Source organism: Chiloscyllium punctatum, chromosome 46, assembly GCF_047496795.1.
Source record: "Chiloscyllium punctatum isolate Juve2018m chromosome 46, sChiPun1.3, whole genome shotgun sequence".
Lineage (NCBI taxonomy): Eukaryota > Metazoa > Chordata > Chondrichthyes > Orectolobiformes > Hemiscylliidae > Chiloscyllium > Chiloscyllium punctatum.
In genome coordinates, this window is record NC_092784.1 from 30,352,868 (window position 1) to 30,366,734 (window position 13,867).

Genomic DNA, 13,867 nt, shown 5'->3' on the forward strand with positions numbered 1-13,867 from the left:
CAAAACCAATGTAGTGTACAAAATTCCATGCAAGGACTGTACAACACACGACATAGGACAAACAGGAAGACAGCTCACAATCCGCATCCATGAACACCAACTAGCCACGAAACGACACGACCAGCTATCCTTAGTAGCCACACACGCAGATGACAAGCAGCATGGATTCGACTGGGACAACACTACTATTATAGGACAAGCCAAGCAGAGAACAACCGGGGAATTCCTAGAGGCATGGCACTCATCCATAGATTCAATCAATAAGTGCATCGATTTGGACCCAATATACCGACCACTGCAACGAACAGCTGGAACTGACAACCTGAAGCGGCAAATTCAAACCACTGCAAGTGCCAGAGGAATGATCGCAGAAGCGCTTCCCAGGAGCCTCCCAAGCAAAGAGGATGTCACCTCGTCCGGTTTGCTTTCCTATCTCTGTGACAACTCCAGCATCGATTTCCTCTGTTTGTAACATCTCCAGCCTTGTTTTCTTATTTCTCTAACATGTACAGCCTTGCATTCCTATCTCTGTGATATCTGCAGCCATCCATTCCTATTCCTCCAGCCTGTCCAGTATTGCCTTCCTTTCTCTGCAACATGGTCAGCCTTGCTTCCCTATCTCTGTAACATCTCCAGCCTCGCTGTCTAATATCTGTAACATCACCAGCCTTGCATTCCTATCTCTGCAACATCCTCAGTCGTGCTTTCCTCGCTCTGTATCATCTCTCCCCTTGTATTCTCATTTCCCCAACATCTCCAGCTTTGCTTTCCTGTCACTTTGACATCTCCATACTCGCTTTCCGATCTCCATAACATCGCCAAACTTGCTTTCATATGTCTGTGACACCTACAGCCGTGCATTCAGATCTCCATCACCTTTCCAGCCGTGCCTTCTTTTCTCTGTAGCATCTCCAGTATTGCATTCCTATCACTAGGGCATTTCCAGACTTTCAGTCCTTTCTCTGTAAAATTTCCAACCTTGCGTTCCTCTCTCTGTAAGGTCTCCTGCCTTGATTTCCTATCCTGGTAATATCTGAAGACTTGCATTTCCATTTCTTTTCACATCTCCAGGTTTGCTTTTCTGTTTTTGTAATATTTCAGCCCCGCTTTCCTGTCTCTTTAAAATCTTCAGCTTTGCATTCCTACCTCTGCAATATCCCCAGACATGCTTTACTATCGCTAGAGACTTTCCAGCCTTGCTTTCCTTTGTCTGTAACACGTCCAGCCTTGCTTTCCTCTCTCTGTAAAATCTCCCGGCTGGCTTTCATATACCTGTAATATCTGCAGCCTTGCATTACGCAATCTTTTAACATCTCCAGCCTTGCTTTCCGGTTTCTGTAACATCTCCAGCCTTGTATTCCTATCTCTGTAACGTTTTCCTATCTCCAGAGCCTACCTAGCCTTGCTTTCCTTTTTCTGAAACATCTCCAGACTTTTTTCCAGTCTCTGCGACATCTCCAGCCTTTCATTCCACTCTCTGTAACCACTCAAGCCTTGCTTTCATATCTCTGGCACATCTCTACTGTTGCATTAATATCTCTGTAACACTCCAGACTTGCATTCCTATGTCTGTCACATCTCCAGCGTTGCATTCTTTTCACGTCAACATTTCCAGCCTTGCATTCCTATCTTTGTAAAATTTCGAGCCTTGCTTTCTTATCTCTGTAGCATCTCTAGCCTTGCTTTGCTATCTCTGTAACATCTCTCACCTTGCTTTCCTATCCCTGTAATATCTGCAGCCTTGCATTTCTGTCTACTTAACATCTCCAGCGTTGCTTTACTGTTTCTGTAACATCTCCAGCCTAGCTTTCCTGTCTGTTACAACTCCAGCCTTGCATTCCTACCTCTGTAACATCTCCAACATTGCATTTCTGTCACATTTACATTTCCAGCCTTGCAGTCCTTTCTCTGTAAAATTTCCAGCCTTGCGTTTCTATCTCTGCAACATCTCCAGCCTTGCTTTCCTATCCGAGTAATATCTGCAGACTTGCTTTGCTGTCTCCTTTCACATCTCCAGCTTTGCTTTGCTTTGCTGTTTATGTAATGTTTCCAGCCCCGCTTTCCAGTCTCTTCAAAATCTCCAGGCTTGCACTCCTATCTCTGAAACGTTTCCAGACGTGTTGTCCTATCTGTATAGGCTGTCCAGTCGTGCTTTCCTTTGTCTGTTACCATTCCAGCCTTGCTTTCGTCCCTGTGTAACAGCTCCAGCCTTGCATTAATATCTCTGTAACATCTCCAGCCTTGCATCCCTATCTCTGTCAAGTCTTCTGCCTTACTTCCCAATCTCAGTAAATGTCCAGCTTTGCTTTCTTAACTCTGCAGAATCTCTCGCCGTCCTTTCCTAGCTCTGTAACATCTCCCACCTGACTTTCCTATCCCTGTAATATCAGCAGTCTTGCAATTCTATTTCTTTAAATGTCTCCAACCTTACATTCCTGTTTCTGTATCATCTCCAACCTGACTGTCCTCTCTCTGTAACATCTCCAGCCTCGCTTTTCTATCTCTGTAGCCTATCGAGCCTTGCTTTCTTTTTTTCTAAAACATGTCCAGCCTTGCGTTCCTGTCTCTGCAACATTTCCAGCTTTGTTTTCATACCTCTGTATCATCTCCAGTCTTGTGTTCCTTTCTGTGTAACATCACCAGCCTTGCAATCCTATCTCGGTAACATCTCCAGCCTTGCTAACCTGTCGCTAAGCATCCCCAGTCGTGCATTCCTATCTCTGCAACATGTCCAGCCTTGTTTTCATGTTTCTCTAACATCTCCAGGGTTGCTCCCCTATCTCTGTAACATCTCTAGCCTTGTTTACGTATTTCTCTAACATCTCCAGCGTTGCTCTCCTATTTATTTAACATCCCCAGCCGCGCAATCCTATCTCTGTAACATGCTTTCCTATCTGTATAGACAGTCCAGCCTTGCTTTCATTTCGCTGTAACACGACCAGCCTTGCTTTCCACTCTCTGCAACATCTCCAGCCTTTCATTCCACTCTCTGTTACCACTCCAGCGTTGCAATGCTATCTCTGTGACATCTCCAGCCTTGCTTTCCTATTTCTAGAGCCTGTTCAGCAATGCCTTCCTATCTCTGTGACATGGCCATCATTTCTTCCCTATCTTTTCAACATCTCTAGCATTGTGTTCCTTTCAGTGTAACATTTCCAACCTTGCTTTCCTATCTCTGAAAAATGTTCAACCTTGCTTTCTTATCTCTGTTACATCTCAGTCATGCTTTCCTCTCTCTGTAACATCTCCAGCCTTGTTTTCCTATCCTGGTAATATCTGCAGGATTGCATTTCTGTCTATTTTAACATTTCCAGCCTTGCTTTGTAGTTTCTGTAATATTTTCAGCCTCGGTTTTCTGTTTCAGTAAGTTCTCCAGCCTTCTATTCCTATCTCTGCAACATCTCCAGCCGTGCTTTCCTATCTCTAGACCCATCCAACCTTGCTTTCCTTTCTCTGTAACACGTCCAGCCTAGATTTCCCATCTCTGCAACATGTCCAGCCTTTCATTCCACTCTCTGTGACCACTCCAGCCTTGCTTTAATGTCTTTGTGACATCCCTAGCCTTGCTTTCATATCTCTGTTACATCTCCTGCATTGCTTTCATATCTCTGTAATATCTCCAGTCATGCATCCCAATCTCTGTTGCATCTCCAGCCTTGCTTTCGTATCCTGGTAATATCTGCAGACTTGCCTTGCTGTCTCTTTTATAATCTCCAGCGTTGCTTTGCTGTTTGTGTAATATTTCCAGCCCTGCTTTCCTGTGCCTTTAAAATCTCCAGCTTTGCATTCCTATCTCTGCAACATCTCCAGACGTGCTTTCCTCCCTGTACAGACTGTCCAGCCTTGCTTTCTTTTCTCTGTAACACGTCCAGCCTTGCTTTTCACTCTCTGCAACATCAGACAATCCTATTGCGAATCCTCTTGCAAGGATGTCTGCCTTGAAGACGTTTTCCTCCAGTCTCTTCAAGAATCTCAGGGAGTCCCTCTCCCACTGCAGCTCCCAGGTCCAAACTTCCAGCTCAGCACTGTCCCCATGATTTGTCAACCTGTCTAACATCTTTTCCACCTCTCCACTCCACACTGCCCCCTCGACCTATTGTACTCTATGCTACTTTCACCCCAGCCCCACCCTCCTCTCACTTATTTCTTCACCCTTCAGGCTCTCTGACTGTATTCCTGATGAAGGGCTTTTGCCCAAAACGTCGATTTTACTGCCCCTCTAATGCTGCCTGAACTGCTGTGCTCTTCCAGCACCACTAATCCAGATTCTTTAACATATCCAGACCGCTTTCCTGTCTCTGTAACTCTACCGGCCAAGCATTCCTACCTCTGTAACATCTCCAGCTGCGCTTTGCTATCTCTCGTGCCTGTACAGCCTTGCTTTCCTTTCTCTGTAACACGTCCAGCTTTGCTTTCTAGTTTCTGCAACATTTACAGCCTTCCATTTCACTTTCTGTAAACACTCCAGTCTTGCTTTTATATCTCTGTAACAACTCCAGCCTTGCATTCCTATCTCTGTAGCATCTCCAGCATTGCATTCCCTTCACTTTTACATTTCCAGCATTGCTTTCCTCTGTCTGTAATCTCTCCATCCTTGGTTTCCTTTGTTTGTCACATCTCCAGCCTTGTTTTCTTATTTCGCTAACATTTCCAACATTGCTTTCGGTTCACTGTGATCCCTCCAGACTTGTATTCCTATCTCTCGAGTCAGTCTCGCCTTGCTTTCCTATCTCTGAAACATGGCCAGCCTTGCTTCCCAATTTCTGTAACATCGTCAGCATTGCGTTCCTCTGTCGAAACTATTTCCAGCCTTTCTTTCCTATTTGTGTAAAATTTCCATCCTTGCTTTCTCATCTTTGCTACATCTCCAGCCTCACTTTTCTGTCTCTGTAATATCTCCAGCCTTGATTTCGTCTCTCTATAACATCTCCAGCCTTACATTCCTGGATCTGCAACATTCCCAGTCATGCTTTCCTCTCTCTGGAACATCTCCAGCCTTGTTTTCTTATTTCTAAACATCTCCAGCGTTACTTCCCTGTCTCTGTAACATCTCCAGCCTTGCTTTGCAATGTCTATAACATCTCCAAACTTGATTTCCTATCTCTTGACATTTGCAGCGTCGCTCTCCTGTCTCGGGAACATCTCCAGCCTTGCATTCCTATCTCTATAACATCTCCAACCTTACCTTGACCACTCTGTTATGTCTCCAGCCTTGCCGTCCTGTATCTGCAACATCCCCAGTCCTGCTTTCCTCTCTCTTTAACATATCCAGTATTGTTTTCTTATTTCTGTAACATCTCCAGCGTTGTTTTCCGATCTCTGAAACTTCGACAGCCTTGCTTTCCGATCTCGATAACATCTCCAAACTGGCTTTCCTATCTCTGTGACATATTCAGCCTTGCTTTCATATCTCTGTAAAATCTCCAGCCTATCACTATTCCGATTGCATTCCTACCAGTATACCAGTGCTTCCCTTTCTCTGTGAAATTTCCAGCCTTGCCTTCCTCTCTCTGTAACAGCTCCAGCCTTGCGTTCCTATCTCTGTAACATGTCCAGCGTTATCTTCTTATTTCTCTAACATCTCCAGTGTTGCTTTCCTATCTCTGTTACATCTCCAGCCTTGGGTTCCTGTTTCTGCAACATCCCCAGTCGTGCTTTCATCTCTTTGTGACATGTCCAGCCTTGCTTTCTTCTCTCTCGAACATCTCCAGCGTTGCTTTCCTATCTCTGTAACTTATACAACCATGCTTTCCAATCTCCATAACATCTCCAAACCGGCTTTCCTATCTCTGTGACATCTCCAGCCTTGCTTCCTTATCTCTGTCTCATCTCCAGAATTGCTTTGCTATCTCTGTAACATCCTCAGCCTTGCTTTCGTGTCTCTGTAACATCTCCAGTCTTGCTTTCCATTCTCTGTATCCACTGTAGTCTTGCTTTCCTTTCCCTGTACCATCTCCAGCCTTGGATTCCTCTCGGTGTAACATCTCCAACCTTGCTTCCCTATCTCTGTAACATCTCCAGCCTTGCGTTGCCATCTCTGTAAAATTACAAGCCTTGCCTTCTCATCTCTGTGACATCTACAGCCTTGGTTTCCCATCTCTGCAACATTTTCCGTCTTTCTTCCCTATCTCTGGAATATATCCAGCATTGTGTTCCTGTCACAATAACAGTCCAGCCTTGCTTTCCTATCTCTGTAACATCTTCAGCTTTATTTTCCGATCTCTGTAACATATCCTCCATTGCTTACCTCTCTCTGTGACATTGCCAGTCTGACGTTGTTATCTCTGCAACATTACCAGCCTTCCTGTACTCTCTGTATCATCTCCAGTCTTGTTTTCCTCTCCTTGTAACAGGTCTGGACTTGTTTCCTTATTTCACTAACAACTCCAGCCTTGGTTTCCGATCTCTTGAGCCTGTCCATACTTGCTTTCCTATCTCTTTAACATATACAGCCTGTCTTCCCTGTGACTGTAACGTTTCCAGCATTGCATTCCTGTCACAATAACAACTCTAGCCTTGCTTTCGTCACAGTAAGATCCCCAGGCCTGCTTTCTTCTCTCTGTACGGTCTCCAGCCTAGTTTTCTTATTTCTCTAACATCTGCACACTTGATTTCCTATCTATGTGACATATCCAGCATTGCGTTCCTATCACTACATCATTTTCAGCCTGGCTTTCCTATGTCTATTACATCTCCAGCCTTGTATTCGCCTCTCTGTTACATCTCCAGCCTTGTCTTCCTCTCTCTGCAATATCCCCATCCGTGCATTCCGCTCTCTATAAAATCTCCAGCCTTGTTTTCTTATATCTTTAACATCTCCAACCTCTTTCCTATCTCTGTGACATATCCAGCACTGTGTTCCTCTCACGGCCATTTCCTACCTTGCTGTCCAATCTCTTTAAAATTTCCGTGCTTTCCATTCTCTGTAGCCACTCCGGCTTTACTTTCCTCTCGCTGTAACATCTCCAGCCTCGCTTTCCTGTCTCTGTAACAATTCCAACCTTGCATTCCTATCTTTTTAAGATTTCCAGTCTTTCTTTCCCCTCTCTGTTACATCTCCAACCATGCTTACCTGCCTCTGCAACATCTCCAGACGTGCTTTCTTCACCCTGTAATATCTCCAGCCTTGTTTTCTTCTTTCTCTATCATCTCCAGCCGTGATTTCCTCTCGATGTAACATCTCCAGCCTCCCTTTCCGTACTTTGTAACATCTCCAGGCTTGCTTTTCTCTCTCTGTGACATCTCGAACCTTACTTTCTTATGGATCACAGAACATCGTAAATTACAGCGCAGTACAGGCCCTTTGGCCCTCGATGTTGCGCCGATCGAAGCCCACCGAACCTACACTAGGTCACCGTCCTCCATATGCCTATCCATTGCCCATTTAAATGCCCATAAAGAGGGAGAGTCTACCACTGCTACTGGCAGGGCATTCCATGAACTCACGACTCGCTGAATAAAGAATCTACCCCGAACATCGGTCCTATACATACCACCCCTTAATTTAAAGCTATGCCCCCTCGTAATAGCTGACTCCAGACGTGGAAAAAGGTTCTCATGGTCAACCCTATCTAAACCCCGAATCATCATGTTCATCTCTCTCAAGTCACCCCAAACCTTCTTTTCTGCAATGAAAACAGCCCCAAGTGCCTCCGAATTTCCTCATACGATCTTCCTACCATACCAGGCAACATCCTGGTAAACCTCGTCTGCACCCGTTCCAGTGCCTCCACATCCTTCCTATAGTATGGCGACCGAAACTGCACACAATACTCCAGATGCGGCTTCACCAAATTCTTATTCAAGTGAAACATGACCTCAGGTCTCCGGAACTCAATTCCTCTAACAATAAAAGTCAGTATGCCATGTGCCTTCTTCACAGCCCTATTTACCTGGGAGGCAACTTTCAGAGATCTGTGTACATGGACACCAAGATCCCTCTGCTCATCCACACTACCAAGTATCCGACAATTAGCCCAGTACCCCATCTTTTTGTTACTCATACCAAAGTCAATCAGCTCACACTTACCCACATTGAAATCCATTTGCCACCTTTCTGCCCAGCTCTGCAGCTTATCTATCTCCCTTTGTAACCTGACACATCCTTCCTCACTGTCAACAACTCCACCGACTTTCGTATCATGCATAAACTTGCTCACCCAACCTTCTAGCCCCTCCTCCAGGACATTTATAAGAATGACAAACAGCAATGGTCCCAAAACAGATCCTTGCGGAACACTGCTAGTAACTACACTCCAGGATGAACCTTTACCATCAACTACTACCCTCTGCCTTCTTCCAGCAAGCCAATTCCTAATCCCAACCTCCAACTCCCTCTCAATGCCATAGTTCCTCTTTTTTGCAGGAGCTTACTGTGGGGAACCTGATCAAAAACTTACTAAAATCCATATACACCACATCTACCGCTTTAACCTCGTCCACCTCCTTAGTCACCATCTCAAAGAATTTAATAATGTTTGTGAGGCACGATCTGCGTTTCACAAAACCATGCTGACTGTCCTTGATCACATTATTCCTATCCAGACGTTCATAATTCCTATCCCTTACAATTCTCTCTCAGATTTTCCCACAACAGAATTGAGGCTCAGTGGCCTATAGTTACTAGGGTTATTCGTACTCCCCTTCTTGAAGAAGGGAACCACATTTGCTATCCTCCAGTCTTCTGGCACTATTCCTGTAGACAACGAGGACATAAAAATCAAGGCCAATGGCTCTGCAATCTCCACGTTTGCTTCCCAGAGAATGCTAGGATAAATGCCATCAGGCCCAGGGTACTTCTGTATTTTCACCTTGTCCAGAATTTCCAACACCTCTCCCCTTCATACTTCAAAACCATCCAGTCTAATTAATTGTGACTCAGTATTCACATCGGCAACAAGGTCCTGTTCCTGAGTGAATACTGACGAAAAATATGCATTCATTGTCTCCCCAATCTCTTCAGCCTCCACACGCAACTTCCCACTACTATCCTTGACTGGGCCTATTCCTACCGGAGTCATTCTTTTATTCCTGACATACCTATAGAAAGCCTTTGTGTTTTCGCTAATCCTACCAACTAAAGACTTTTCATGTCCCCTCCTTGCTGCTCTTAGCTCTCGCTTCAGATCCTTCCTGGCTACTTTATAACTCTCAGTCGCCCCAATTGAACCTTCACGCCTCATCTTTAGATCGGCCGCCCTCTTCCCTTTAACAAGATATTCCAATTCCTTATTAAACCACGGCTCCCTCAACCGACACTTTCCTCACTGCCTGACAGGGACATACTTATCAAGGACATTCACTAATTGCTCCTTGAACAAGCTCCACAGATCTATTGCGCCCTTGCCTTGAAGCCGACTTTTCCAAGCCACGCATCCTAAGTCGTGCCTTCCCACATCATAATTTCTCTGCCCCCAGCTATAACTCTTGCCCTGCAGTGCACACTTATCCCTCTCCATCACTGGAGTAAAAGTCACTGAATTGTGGTCACTGTCCCCAAACTGCTCACTTCCCTCCAATTCTAACACCTGGCCTGGTTCGTTACCCAGAACCAAATCCAGTAAGGCCTCACCTCTTGTTGGCCTGTCTACAACATGATCAGCCTTCCTTTCCTCTGTTTGTAACATCTCCAGCCGTGCTACCTATCTCTGTAACATCTCTAACCTTGCATTCCTACCTCTGAGAAATCTACAGCCGTGCCTTCCTGTCCATAGAGCCTGTCCAGCCTTGCTTTCCTGCCTCTTTAACATGCTAAACCTTGCTTTCCAGTTTGGGTAACATCTCTAGCCTTGCCTTCCCCTCTGTGTAATATTTCTAGTGTTACTGTCTAACTTCTGCAACATCTCCAGCCTTGCTTTCCTCTCTCTGCAACAGTTCCAGACTTGTGTTCCAATCACTGTAACATCTCCAGCCTTGCTTTTCCGTGTTTGGAACATCCCCTTTCTTGTTTTCATATTTCTCTAACATCTCCAGCCTTGCTTTCCTATCGTTGTTTCATCCCCAGCCTTGGTTTCTTTTCTTTGAAACATCTCCACGCTTGCTGAGCTCTCTCTGTAACCTCTTCAACCTTACTTAAATATCTGCAATATCTCCAGCCTTGCGTTCCTCTGTCTGTAAAAACTCCAGCATTGCTCACTATCTCTGAAGCATTTCCAGCGCTGCTTACTGTTTTCAATAACATCTACAACCTTGCTTTCCTTCCTTTATCTGTGAAATCTCCAGCAGTGTTTTCCTGTCTCTAGTGCCTGTCCAGCCTTTCTTTCCTACCTCTGTAACATGTCCAGCCTTGGTTTCCAGTCTCTGCAACATCTCTCGCCATGCATTACTGTCTCCGTAACCACTGCAGCCTTGTTATCCGATCACTGTAACATCTCAAGCCTTGCTTTCTTATCCTTGTAACATCTACAGCCTTGCATTCCTCTCTCTGTAACATCTCCATCATTGCTTTCTTATCTCTGTGTCATCGCCCACCTTGCTTACATGTCTCTGTAACATCCCCATCCTTGATTTCCGATCTCTGTAGCATCTCCAATCTTGCTTTCCTATTTCTGAGAAATCTACAGCCGTGCTTTCCTATCCCTAGAGCCTGTCCAGCCTTTCTTTCCTGCCTCTGTAACATGCCAAACCTTGCTTTCCAGTCAAGGTAACATCTCTAGCCTTGCTTAACCCTCTACGTAATATCCCTAGCGTTGCTTTCCTACCTCTGTAACATCTCCAGCCTTGCTTTCCTGTCTCCGTGACATTTCCAGACTTGTTTTCCAATCACTGTAACATCTCCAGCCTTGCTTTCCTCTGGTTGTAACATCTCCTGCCTTGTTTTCTTTTCTTTGAAACATCTCCGGGCTTGTTTACGTCTCTCTGTCACCTCTCCAACCTTACTTAAATATCTCTGCAACATTTCCAGCCTTGCCTTCTTCTGTCTGTAACATCTCCAGCATTGCTCACTGTCACTGAAACATCTAGAGCGCTGCTTTCTGATTTCTGTAAAATCTAGACCCTTGCTTTCCTCTCTATGCGAAATCTACAACTTTGCTTTCCTGTTTCTTGAGCCTGTCCAGCCTTTCTTTCCTACCTTTGTAACATGTCCAGCCTTGCTTTCTAGTCTCTGCAACATCTCTAGCCACGCATTCCTGTCCCTACAACCACTGCAGCCTTGCTTTCCTATCACTGTAACATCTCAAGCCTTGCTTCCTTATCTCTGTAACATCTCCAGCCTTGAATTGCTATCTCTGTAACATCTCCAGAATGTTTCATATCTCTGTAGCATCTCCAGGCTTGTCTTCATGTCTCTGTAACATCTCCAGACTACCTGTCCTCTCTGTGTCACATCTCCAGTCTTGCAGTGCTATCTCTGTAACATTTCCATCCTTGCTTTCCCCTCTATGCTACATCTCCAGCATTGCTTTCCTCACTGCAACATCTCCAGCCCTGCTTTCCACTCTCTGTTGAGTCTCCAGCCTTGTTTTCTTCTTTCTCTAGCATCTCCAGCCTTGCTTGGCTGTCTGTGTAACATCTGCAGCCTTGCGTTCCAGTCTCTGTTACATCTTAAGCCTTGCTATCCTTTCTATGTAACGTCAGAAGCCGTACTTATTGTTCTCTTCATTACCTCTGCAACATCACCAGTGCTCCTGTCCTCTCTCTCCAACATCTCCAGCCTTGCATTCCTGTCTCTGTAACATCTTCAGCCTTGTTTTCTCCTCTCTGTACCATCTCCAGCCTTGCTTTCTGCTTTTTGCAATATCCCAACCGTGCTTTTCTCTCTCTGTAACATCTCCAGCCTTGTTTTCTTATTTCACTCACATCACCAGCCTTGCTTTCTTGTCTCTGTAACATCTCCACCCGTGCTGTTCTCTCTCTGCAATACCTCCAGCGTTTCTTTCCTGTCTCTGTATCGTCTGCAGACTTGCCTTCCTCTCTCTGCAATATGTCCATCATTGCTTTCATGTCTCTATTACATTTACAACATGTTTTCCTCTCTCTGCAACATCCACAGCCGTGCGTTTCTATTTCTGTAACATCTCCAGTCTTGTTTTCCGCTCTCTGTAATATCTCCAGCGTTTCTTTCTTATTTCTGTAACATCTACAGACTTGCTTTCCTCTCAGTGTAATACCTCCAGACTTGCCTTCTTATCTCTGTGACATATCCAGCCTTGTTTCTTCACTCTTAAACATCACCAGCTTTGCGTTCATGTCACTGGACATGCCTTGCTTTCCTGTCTCTGCAACATCTCCGGCCTGGATTTCCTATCTATTTAACATTGCCAGCTGTGCTTTCAATGCTCTGCTTCTCCCCCAGCCGTGTTTCCCTCTCTCTTTAACCTCTCCAGCCACGTTTTCTCATTTCACTAACATCTTCAGCCTTGCTTGCTTTCCTGTCTTTACAACATCTCCAGCCTTGCTACTCTACCTCTGTAACATCTCCAGCTTTGCCTTCCTATCGCTATAACGTCACCAGCCTTGCTTTCCTATCTCTGTAAAATTTCAAGCATTTCTCTCTCATCTCTGTAACATCGCCAACCTCGCATTCCAATCTCTGTAACATCTACAGCCTTGCTTCCCTAAGTCTGGAATATTTCCAGCATTTCGTTCATTCACTGTATCATTTTGAACCTTGTTTTCCTATTTCAGTTACATCTACAGCCTTGTTTTCTCTCTCTGCAGCATCCCCGGCCGGGCTTTCCTCTCTCTGTAACACCTCAGGCCTTGTTTTGTTATTTCTCCAACATCTCCAGCCTTGAATTCCTATCTCTGCAACACCTACAACATCACGTTCCTATCCCTGTAACATATCCAGCCTTGTTTTATTGCTTTCCGGACTCTGTAACATCTCCAGCATTGTATTCCTATCATTGTAACATTCCCAAATTGCATTCCTCTCTCCATAACATTTCAAGCCTTTCTCTCTCATCTCTGTAACATCGCCTGCCTCGCATTCCTATCTCTGTAAGACCTTCAGCCTTGCTTCCCTATCAATGGAATATTCCCAGCATTTCATTTCTTCACTATAACACCTTCACCCCTGCTTTCCTCTCTCTGTAACATCTCAAGACTTCCTTTCCTCTCTGCAATATCTCCGGCCTTGCTTTCTTATCTCTGTGAGATATCCAGCCTTGTTTTCCTGACTCTGTAATATCGCCAGCATTGCGTTCCTGTCACTGGAGATGCCTTGCTTTCCTGACTCTGTAACATCTCCAGCCTAGCATTCCATTTCCAGTACCCTCCCCATCCTTGCATTCCAATCTCTGTAACATCTCCATCCTTGCTTGTACCTCTCTGTTACATCTCCAGCCTTGCATTCCTATCTCTGAATCATCTCCAGACTTGGCTTCCACTCTCTGTAAGATCTCCAGCCGAGTTTTCTTATTTCACTAACATCTACAGCCTTGCTTTCCGATCTCTGTAACATCACCCTCTGTGCTTTTCTCGCTCTGTAATTTCTCCAGCGTTGCTTTCTTATGTCTGTAACATCTCCAGCCTTGCTTTCCAATCTCCATAACATCTCCAGACTTGCTTTTCTCTTACTGTACCATCTCCAGTCTTGCTTTCCTGGCTCTGCAACATCCCCGACTGTGCTTTTCTCTCTTTGTAATATCTCCAGCCTTGTTTTCTTATTTCTCTATCATCTCCAGACGTGCCTTCCTATCGCTGTAACATCTCCAGCCTTCCTTTACTTACTTTGTAACATTTCCAGTCTTGCTTTCCTCTCTCTGAAACATCTCCAACCTTAGTTTCTTATCTCTGCAAAATGATCAGTCTTCCTTTCCTCTGTTTGTAACATCTCCAGCCTTGCTCCCTATCTCTGTAACACCTCCATCCTTGCTTTCCGATCTCTGTGGCATCTGCAATCTTGCTTTCCCATCTCTGAGAA